The following is a 12090-nucleotide window of genomic DNA, read 5'->3' as shown; positions in this document are numbered from 1 at the left end:
TGTGAATGCCTCCAGCATAGCAATATAGCTGTGTCACCGTTGTGAACAACAGTATGAATGGGTTGTATGTGTGAGGGGTGCGTCATATGTGTATGGTCAGATCGACGATACCATCAGTGGGCCTGCTATGTGAACATCCCTGTCCCCATACATGGATACCTCTGCTGAGCCCAACACCACATTCACAGAGGGAGGGATGGCGGTGTGTAGTGCAGCAGCAGACATGTGGGTGGCAGCGGCCACTGGATGTACACATATGTGTTACCCACATCAGTGCAGGCAGCCATCCATGTGCATGGGATAGCGGTGTGTGTCCACATACAGCACTGTGTCGATCAATATCCCAGCACATAGCACCTGCCAGGGCCACAGTATATGCATGGATGTGTGATACCTGCATGCACCAGACACACCCTCAACAAGCAGCGTACAGCATACCTCGCCTGAGGACAGTGCCCACACCATGGTGATAAACATGTTGAATGTCCATATTCACACAGCTATGACATATGCAATGGACAGCCAGCCTGCCAATACCGTCAACCCCCAGGTGGATCACACCCAGCGCCATGTATGTGGCATACCCTGCCATATCATGCAGACCTGACCAGCAAGGCTGCATGAGCTATCACAGTCCTACATGGTGCAATGGACAAAAGGCACTCTCACTATCAACCATACACAGCAGTAATGTGGCGGTGATGCACCCTGTGGTGTTACAGCTGCTGTGTGATGCTCTGGACAATGTGTGTGTGTACATGCTATGCATGGCCTGTCCTGCTAATGTGTCATGGTTACACATTGCCCTATGTCTATCACATGTGCAACACAGGTGAGCTGTGGCAAGTTGTCCAACACCCGTACAGTGCTGTGTGGATGTACATGGCACAACACATGCATGTGCAGGTTTCCATGTGTACAGTGCCACTGCTGACGTTCACAATGGCTACAGACGTGATGTGTACTGACATATACACAGCGTCCAGGTGAGCAGTAGCACCGACGTCTCATGGGGACCTATGCCAAGTGATATGGACACAGGTGCAGCCAGCTACACATGTCCACAGCAGGCGAACATCTACATGGTGCGTGTACAGTGTGGTGGGGTGGCACACAGATATGATGTGACACCCACTGCTCAATGGTGTGAAGCCAACTCATCGGCTGTGTCACTGCCACGATGCCTTTCACAGATTACTGTGCAGATGTCGTACATGTCATAGCAATGTATTTCCAACAGTACGCCAGCACAGCAGTGTAAATGTGACCTGCCACCATCATCATGTCTTACAGATAATGCCACGTTCCCGGCTTCCCGCTTTCAGCCGACAGGAGGAGGAGGTGATCATCTCATACCTCCATACCAATCATGACACGTTATTCAGTCATGTGCCACAGCAGGCACAGGCATGACAGGAGATGTGGGAGGAGATGTGCAGGAGGGTGAACAGCCTGGGCGGACACAACCGCACTTATCAGCAGATCCGCAGGCACTGCACAGACCTGATCCGGCATGCGAGACAGCGTGCCGCTGCAATCGCCAGACAACAACGTGGGACAGGTGGTGGGCCACCGACCCAGCCCCCACTCACAGCCACGGAGGAGCTCCTGGCCAGTCTGGGGACACCCACGGAACATCATGCAGAAACACATGCGTCCATCGTGGAGGTGGGTGTCTCCCGAACTATGAGCTTGGAGCTGCCTGGTAAGTCAGTGTTGCATGTTTGTATGATAAGCGACGTGGGGGTGGGTGTCTTAGTACAACACATAATATAGCAATACATGCCAGGTATATGGACACACATGATGCATACTACAGTATGCTATGTTGTGTTAGCAGACGTGCATAGCACATGCTAACTCACAGATGCATGATGTGACATGCACAGTGCTGACAGTGGCGATAGTAATGGATAATGTGTATACCTTTGTGTCATCCCTTTACAGGTACGTCTGGTGTGTCGCAAGGACAAGGGTCTGTTGCAGGTAAGTCTGTTGCTAGTCAAAGGCATGTTCTGCTGTATAGATATTCCCCATGTGTCTAGGCATGACATGCTCACCTGTGTGTGCCCCAGTCACGGTATACAGCTCGCACCACCCGACACACACACCACCCATGTACAGTAGATACACCCGTTAGCGTAGAGTCGTATGACACCTCACAACCTATTGGTGTGTTACGTGCATTCAGCTATGCATACAATGGTGTAGGTGTTACACAATGGCTGCATGTGTAGTATGCAGTGGTATGCCAGTGCAGTATGCACACAGTACCACATAGTGAGCTGTGGTCTGGCCAGAGCACAGGTGTTACCAATGTGACCCATGCCCCTGCATCGGGTGCACACGTTGTGACATGGCACATGCCATGTCCCATGCACGTGGATGTCTGGCTGCAGCATTGTCACACCATGACATGACCTATGCACAACATAGCAGACTTCCACACTGTCAGCATATCCGTAGAGAATGTGACACCTCACACTAGTATGGTTGTATGTCACATGGGCCACCACAGGGCCATGTGCACGATGTCTACCACACACAATTGTCAATGACTCAGACAGACAAGGCCATGGTTTATACCTACAGGCATGTTGCCACACAGCACATCCACAGTGGGTACTCACCGCTGCACCCTGTACACACATAGTGGGTTCATCACTGTAGTGGACCCCCTGGACATCCGATGTAGTACACCAGTGACATGGAATGCCTCTCCACAGCTACTACAGCTGCCTCCAATGTCCACCATATACGTGCTGCCGAGCAGCTGAACTGACTCACAGACATGGCAATGTAATGCGTCCAGGTCACGCATCGCACAGACACATAGCTGTGTCCTGCTACTGTGCAGTGGCACAGAGCCCGCACTACACACCGTACAGATATGCACACAGCTCACAGCAAACGTACCTGCACAGACATCACTGTTACCCATACATTGTATCTGTAGACTGTACACATAACACTGCACCGTGACAGCCATTGTGATGTGGTGCATGTGGTGGGTCACCATCGTCACATGTCCACATGATACCACACATGTTTGCGGTGTACATTACATAGTGTCGGCAGCCATGTGTACTCTCAACTCGGCCGCGGCCACACGGTGTATCATGCTGATGCATGCAAACTACCATGAATGTGTGTACTGCATGCCTACTAAATGACACCCGCCTGTTGTACTGTCCCCACCAGGGCAGTGTACATACTGCCACTATGAATGTCTGGTCTGCATTCACTGGTCTGTGTTGTGTGAATGCTGCATGCCACCTGCATTATCACATGCATGCTGTGTGTGTGTGTGTGTGTGTGTGTGTGTGTGTGTGTGTGTGTGTGTGTGTGTGTGTGTGTGTGTGTGTGTGTGTGTGTGTGTGTGTGTGTGTGTGTGTCTGTATTGTAACCGATGGTATGTCTTTGTATTGACAGGTGCTGTAGGTGAGTTCCCCTCCTGCGGTCAATCTGATGCTAGTGTCCCCACAGATACTAGTGGTGATGACCATGTGCATGAGGCACAGGCAGGGTCGTCACAGGCAGACACTGTGCCAGTGGAGAACATCACACATACGTCCCTTTCAACCCCGCACACGGTTCAGATGCCAACACATACCCCGACACCGTTGCCCATAGATGACGGTCAGTCAGCGTCTCTTGTCCCCGAGCAGGAATGTGTGGTGGCTGCAGAAGGTGTGAGTACACACGATGTTGCCAGTGTAAGGACTGGTGCAGTGCCACGCAGGCATGTGGCAGGTGCTGCTCGTAGGGGGAGCACCGCTAGACATACACCTGCCGTACAGGGTGCAGCAGCTGGTATAACCAGACGCATGTTCCAGACTGTAATGGCGGTGCAGGCACGTTTCGAACGGCAGAACCAGGAAGGGCAGAGGCTGCAGAGGTCCGCAATCCGTACCTTGAATGACAGCATCCAGGCATTGGCGAATGCACAACATCATCTTGCCGATGTTCTGGATAGGAGATTGGGTGACATGGCTGGTACCCTCGACCGAGGCATGGCCATCCTTGAGCATGCGCAGTCCGTGCAGGAACACCAGGTAGGGGTGAGGCATAGGGCACGTGGGCGTGGGCCAGCAACACCACCTGGTGCAGGTCAGCGTGTGCGTGCCACCCCCCATGCCCACCCAGACAGTGCTGGTAGCAGCAGCAGTGCACCTGCTACTACACCATCCACACCAGGACAGAGCAGGCCACGTGGATGTGGCCCTGGACGGCCCCGTCATGGGCACGTTTCCAGCGGACATGTGACATCGGAGAGTGGACAGTCCGTACCTCCACCCGGTCGTGCCCGTGCGACCCCAGGCAGGCGCGGGTCACGTCTCCGCCGGCAGACACAGTGAGCCGTAACACCTGCACTGTACAGTCTGGGACTGCCAAGCATACCCCGTGTAGGCATCACAGATGACTGAACTGTGTACACACAAACCCACACACAGCAGACACAACTGTAGGGCTCCACCACACCCACATGCAATCTACACAGTCATGCCCACTCAATGCACAGGCCCTTACACACACACATGATGTCATCCATTGGTACAGCCCATGCCTGTGGCACACATATCACCCTGTGCATATGATGAAGTCTCTGCCGCATAACTGTGAGCTACACCATCAATGCACGGTTAAGCTAACATATTCTGATGCACAGGGTGGACAAGATAGTGAGAGGTGTATGTCATACCTGTGACCGCATAGTACGTGATGTGTATGTTGTGGTGTGTGTGTATGGCTGGTGACAGGTGTGTATGTGATGTGGGTTGTGCACGGACATCATGCAGCAGACATACCATGCAGGACAGGTGCAGCATTCATTGATATGTGTACACAGTATGTGTGGTGGTTACATGTGTAGCACCATGTCGGTGCAGTTAACCTGTATGATACTGATGGTGCACTTGCACGTTCCTACTGGGAGCACTGTAATCAGTTCCCCACGTGTAGTCGTGGGGTACCCACAGGCATGTCTGGAAACATCAGCATAGCACAGTAACCTGCATCTGGCATGGACCCCTACATAGCTACATAGGCGCACATGAACGTAACAGGATATGTGCCCTACGACATGTGTGCACCTAGCATGACTGTGTGTGGCGTCTAACACCCCCAGGATGGGGATGCCATATCCATCAGTCCCCAGTCCCTGGTCTAGCAGTGACACACAGATGTTGCCTGGCGCATAACTATCGTCACACATCCACACGTCATTAGCAGTCCTGGACGAAGGCAGTCAGGGCCTTTCCTTCACATGGCCTGGCACTCCTCCCCGTGTTGTAGGGGGTGTCTGGCCGTTAACCCTGTTCCCCAGCACGTCACACTCATCTTTGTGTTGAGGTGTTTGACAGTCGCTTCTGTGCCCGTGTTTGCATGGAGCCTGGGAGGTGGAATGTGCACATGTCACCCAGGTCAGACACGGCCGTGTATGCCAGGCACAGATCACCACGGAGCAGATGTGCTGTGAAGATTTACAGCCGGTGTCCCCTTGTCCGTGCAGCTTGTGACACATGTCCTAGCACCGTCATCCCGCCTTGTGGAACGCTTTGCGGTCCTTCTGAGTGCTGCAGGCGTCTGGATAGCTACAGGCCACATGTGCCATTGCACGGTCATTGCTCTGGTGTGTGATGTGTACAGGGTACAATGAACACCCCTGATGTGGTTGCGATTCCATCCGGACCAGGAGGCCACAATGGAATGTCTTCACACCCACATTGCCATTGTGTGTGTTGACAGAGGTTGCCGACAGGTGTGGTAGCCATTTCCCTGAACATGTCCACCATCTTTAATGGCGTACCACCTACATGTGACATTGGGACGAACATGTCCTTCACACTGGGTAGTGCTGCACCTTATCTGGCATTTAGTAGCAGGCCATGGCTCTGGCACCAGTCATCCATGTCTATGACGCCCTAGGTGGATGTCCGTGTAACGTGGGGTGTTGGGTATGTTGGCCGGTGTGTAGTCATCTGCACACCTTGTCTGCTACAATCCCCCTATGATTGCATGCACATTGGAAGGTCGGATGCCATATGGCAGGGGCCCAGGAGTGAGCCCTGTGGGCCTCCACTGGGTCCAGATAAGAGTGTGACAAGGCACCTTGAGCACCAACCCTGTGTGGTGTGGCCTCCAACCTGTCTGAGAAGCATCGGGTGACATATGTCCCCACATGTATGCTGGCGAGCCTTTCCATGGGTCCCATGTGTAGTGTGCTCTGAACGCTCACACCAGGTCATGGTACTGTGTGAAAACCCACGTATCCCCATCAATGGCCTTGGTGACCACTCCAGACAGGACGTGCAGGTTCGGGAGGCAGGATCCGCCCTTGACTATGTAGTTGTGGGTATGTTCCGGTATTGGCTGTACACCGCTATCTGTAACCATGGCCACCTGTATGGACCTCCACACAGCTTTGCAGACAAGGCTTGTCAAGCGTATAGGGTGTGGCTGCCGACAGTCCATAAGAGCACTACCCTGGCATAGTGGGACCACAGATGCCATATGGCATCCATTGGGGACATAGCCCATAGTAAGGCTAACATGACACAGTGGCCACTTGTGTGGGCCGAGGGCCTCAATGAGGATGGGTAGCACACAGCCAGGGACACTATCGGTGCCCATTGCTGACGTGTCAACCGCCATAGAGATATGGGATCACTCCAGGCCATATGAGATGTCTGGGAGGATACACTCTGGTGGGATGGATATGTTCCCTCTTGGGGGGGGGATGTATGCATGGAACATGTCCGCTGGTTTGCAGACAATGTCTGTGGGTGCAGTGACTGTTGTACCATTCTGGACCATTTCCAGCCAAGTTTGTGTGCCCCCAACCATGTCCTTACCACAGTTAGGGAAGGCCCTATGGTCGTCTCATGTACCCTCTGCAGTACCACTCCCACAAGCGGCCGTGGATGATGGTATGTGGGGCCGTATGGTGACGCCGGTATGACTGGGTGATGGCTTCCGTGGTACTGTCATTGCTCTGCCATGTATTAGCTCCAACTGTTGATGTACAGGTAGTCAGTGGCTGCGGTCCACCACACCATGTGCCTACCTGTGGTGGACAAGGTCCTGATGTCATCATGTTTGCCTGTTGCAGACATGCATGTGGGTGCTCAGAGAAGGCATTTGTTAGGCGTTTGCTGGTCTGGCCTGTGTTCAACACTGGCATGGAGGACTTGTAGGGTACCACACCGGTCGTATGATGTGTGTGGTTGTCTGTGGAGAGGTCATCACTGAAGTCCCCCATGCTGGTGTTGGTTACAGGATGTGGTTGACCAGTGGATCCACTATACGGTCTTGCATCACCATTGAGGGCTGTACATCCTGTGTGGGGCATATCCTCACCTTGTGTGATGGGCAGAACTGTCAGACATCCCCCCCTAGTATGTATGGTGCATGGCTGTTTAACAGTGGCCAGGTGTGTGAACACCTGGGACCGCTGGCGTAGTGTGTTGTGCCATGGGTAATGTTCCCAGGCTATGTATGGGTGGTTCATGTCACCCAATACGGTGCTGTTGTGAGAGCATGCCCACTCACCAGTGTCCTCAGGACATCTGTGAAGGTATCCTGTGTTTGGGAGGGTTGTCTGTAGCATGCAACAAACTGTAGGCCAGTCCTACACATGGTTAATTGCACCTAGATATTCTCCGCAGCAACGCCACGCCTGTGGCATGGCGGGTTGCTGTTGTGTGGCTGGACACACAGGACGGTCCACATTCCGCCACCCATGCCGTCGCACCATGTGTATGCATGTCTGCTCTGTGCCGACTCTAAGTGTCTGAGCATGCCCAGTAGGCAGCTGTGTAGATAGACACACAGCACAATGCACACCCCGCCCGTCTGCAGTTATACCCCGGGTGCATGCCTGTATCCCGTATGCAACGGCCACGTCTGTGGCATGGCCAGGTTTCTGTTGTGTGGCTGGACACACACAACGGTCCACATTCCGCCGCCCATGCCGTCGCACCATGTGTATGCATGTCTGCTCTGTGCCGAGTCTAAGTGTCTGAGCATGCCCAGTAGGCAGTGATGTACTGATCAGTACTTACATGGTAGTCCCGACTGCAGCGCTAACGTGTTACTGTACGGCGACCTTGGGATGGTAACAGACTTCGTGACTGCGCACTCTGTCCTAACTCCCGATCGGGCGCATTGCCTCTGCAAATGATACCACTCACGTAGGGGTATGCCTCCTGACAGCGCTCTGCTCAGTAGACTCGGTAGCGCGTTCTGTAAATGCTTCATACTGTAGTGTGTTCATGTAGATAGGCGTAGGTTCATCCCCCGTCCCTTCCGTGTGTGTGTGTGTGTGTGTGTGTGTGTGTGTGTGTGTGTGTGTGTCTGTGTGTGTTCCCAGCTGCCTCTGCGAGTGATCATGCTTTTAGACGCTCCGCAACACATGCCTTGGCTATTGCCAACAATTGTCTTGCGGGTGACGTCAGCAGCCTACAAGTATGCGTGTGACAGCGCTCTGTTCAGTAAAGTCGGTAGCGCGTTCTGTAAATGCTTCGTACTGTAGTGTGTTCATGTAGATAGGCGTAGGTTCGTCCCCGTCCCTTCCGTGTGTGTGTCTCTGTGTGTGTGTGTTTCCAGCTGCCTCTGTGAGTGATCATGCTTTTAGACGCTCCGCAACACATGCCTTGGCTATTGCCAACAATTGTCTTGCGGGTGACGTCAGCAGCCTACAAGTATGCGTGTGACAGCGCTCTGTTCAGTAAAGTCGGTAGCGTTCTGTAAATGCTTCGTACTGTAGTGTGTTCATGTAGATAGGCGTAGGTTCGTCCCCCGTCCCTTCCGTGTGTGTGTGTGTCTGTGTGTGTGTGTGTTTCCAGCTGCCTCTGCGAGTGATCATGCTTTTAGACGCTCCGCAACACATGCCTTGGCTATTGCCAACAATTGTCTTGCGGGTGACGTCAGCAGCCTACAAGTATGCGTGTGACAGCGCCTGTTCAGTAAAGTCGGTAGCGTTCTGTAAATGCTTCGCACTGTAGTGTGTTCATGTAGATAGGCGAGGTTCGTCCCCGTCCCTTCCGTGTGTGTGTCTCTGTGTGTGTGTGTTTCCAGCTGCCTCTGCGGTGATCATGCTTTTAGACGCCCAACACATGCCTTGGCTATTGCCAACAATTGTCTTGCGGGTGACGTCAGCAGCCTACAAGTATGCGTGTGACAGCGCTCTGTTCAGTAAAGTCGGTAGCGTTCTGTAAATGCTTCGTACTGTAGTGTGTTCATGTAGATAGGCGTAGGTTCGTCCCCCGTCCCTTCCGTGTTTGTGTATGTGTTTCCAGCTGCCTCTGCGACTGATTATGCTTTTAGACGCTCCGCAACACATGCCTTGGCTATTGCCGACTATTGTCTTGCGGGTGACGTCAGCAGCCTACAAGTATGCGTGTGACAGCGCTCTGTTCAGTAAAGTCGATAGCGCTTTCTGTAAATGCTTCGTACTGTAGTGTGTTCATGTAGATAGGCGTAGGTTCGTCCCCCGTCCCTTCCGTGTGTGTGTGTGTGTGTTTCCAGCTGCCTCTGCGACTGATTATGCTTTTAGACGCTCCGCAACACATGCCTTGGCTATTGCCGACTATTGTCTTGCGGGTGACGTCAGCAGCCTACAAGTATGCGTGTGACAGCGCTCTGTTCAGTAAAGTCGGTAGCGCGTTCTGTAAATGCTTCGTACTGTAGTGTGTTCATGTAGATAGGCGTAGGTTCGTCCCCCGTCCCTTCCGTGTGTGTGTGTGTGTTTCCAGCTGCCTCTGCGACTGATTATGCTTTTAGACGCTCCGCAACACATGCCTTGGCTATTGCCGACTATTGTCTTGCGGGTGACGTCAGCAGCCTACAAGTATGCGTGTGACAGCGCTCTGTTCAGTGAAGTCGGTAGCGCGTTCTGTAAATGCTTCGTACTGTAGTGTGTTCATGTAGATAGGCGTAGGTTCGTCCCCTGTCCCTTCCGTGTGTGTGTGTTTCCAGCTGCCTCTGCGACTGATTATGCTTTTAGACGCTCCGCAACACATGCCTTGGCTATTGCCGACTATTGTCTTGCGGGTGACGTCACCAGCCTACAGGTATGCCTCTGACAGCGCTCACGTCAGTTAACTCGGTAGCGCGTTCTGTGAATGCTTCATACTGTACTGAGTTCATGTAAATAGGCGTAGGTTCGTCTCCCGTCCCTTCCGTGTGTGTGTGTGTGTTTCCGTTGCTTTCGCAAATACAACTGAATAAGCAAATCCTTAAAGTGTTCACAATCAACAGTGTGATATTTAAAATCATGTCAAGACTCACATTGTTGATTGTGAACATTCTTAGACATAGCTGTTTTTCTGCACACGTTGTGGAAACAACGAAAACGTTGCATGTTGTAATGAACTGTTTAAATGTTACGAAGACTTGTGTTGTGTCGAACTACGGGGACTATTCTTGCTGCAGGTTGCTGGTTTGTTTGTGTTTCATAGTACAATACCATGTAATACGTGTGTTCATAGTATGCTTTCTGTGATGTTGACATGTGTGTGTTTCGTTAGCAGTACGTCTCTGCTTTCAATGCTGTGGCTACATCTCCATTGCTCGCATAGACAGTGACAAATGGAGGTGTAAGGGTGGACATTTAAAGCCTGGATACGTCCATGTTATGTGTAAGTCTCACGGGGCCAACGGGTGATAGCGCATACATGTCTATGAAGTACCTTTGGATACCATATGCGACCTGTCGTGGACGAAATGTTCAAGTGGACTGTTCCATCTACCTATGTGTGGCATGGTTTGTGGCCATAGGGTGCCAGCAAGTCTTCCCTGTTCATTGGGTGTTTGCCATGGTCTATTGACATCACTCATATTAATTCACTTGGATGTCACTAGGATGTCTTTCATTGTTGGCAACGCCATAGTTTGACCTTCGTATGTCATTCCCAGCAGACGTGGAGATTGTGCCATTGGTATGTTTACACAGGTGACCCATCTGTTCCACTGTATGGAAGCGTGTGATCCCCATAGATGTGCTGGCAGATTGAGTGCTGTGTACGCCGGTATCTGCCCAGCGGTCTGGCTTTGAATGGGGAGTGTCTACTGTAGACCCTATCTGTATTCCCTGGGTTATGCCTTGCAACAGCTGTGGGATTCCCCCAGGTTTGCAGCTATGGGTGCCATCTTGGCCGTACGTTTGTCCATCCATGGGAACTGCCTACTGGACACTAGTATCGGCCTGTCAACATTCCACAGCTGCATTCTCCATTTCCGGTGGATGATCGGTATTAGTATTGCGGAGTAACGCATATGCCATGGCCACGTCCCGCACACGGGGCGGGACAAGGAATCATCTGCCAATCCACACCGACACCCATATTTGCATACCCACGATCCCATGTCTGCAACCCTCGACAGTACCCCTTGCACACCCTTCATGTGTGGAAATGGGATGTGAACGTACGTGTATGGACGCAGCAGCCTGGGGAGTCCTATTCATATGTCCTGCATTTCATGGACGGCTGTCATCACCCTTGAAGACGCTTGTGGTGCATATATCTACCTGTGCCGTAGTCACGGCTGTCACCTCTTCTGGTTCACACTATGTTGCCCACACTTACTTAAGGAGTAATATTTGGGTCCTACAATGGACACCGATGTGCATTTGTAAAGTTTAGAACATGTTGGACTGTGTCCATTCGGCCAGTGGGTTTGACTGCCGCCGTATGTTCCCCAGTCCCGGATGTCTGTCCGCCTACCCATATTATGTAGTGCTACGGAACCCGTGTCCTTCCACAATTTACCCATATGGTGTTACTTTAGTACTGCAGGTTGGCAACTGCTTTAGATAATCCTCAGAGGTACCATTGTGAACTATCCGCCACTGTATTGTCATTATAACACAGCCGGTACATGTAGAACGTATTTATTCATGACAGTATGTTATTTATGTGTGGGAACGCCATATTTTAACCATAGTATGCCCTTCCTAGTTGACGTTGTTGGTGTGCCATTAATATGTGTTCCACAGGTCGCACATATGTTCCGCAGAGTGGAAGCGGGTGATCCCCACATACTTCATAACACCTTGGCTGCTGTGTACGCTGGGATTCGCACGGCAGG

Source organism: Protopterus annectens, chromosome 9.part0 (assembly GCF_019279795.1).
Source record: "Protopterus annectens isolate FY-2018-M chromosome 9.part0, PAN1.0, whole genome shotgun sequence".
Lineage (NCBI taxonomy): Eukaryota > Metazoa > Chordata > Ceratodontiformes > Protopteridae > Protopterus > Protopterus annectens.
The sequence above is the reverse complement of the archived record's forward strand: the minus strand, read 5'-3'. Positions refer to the sequence as shown.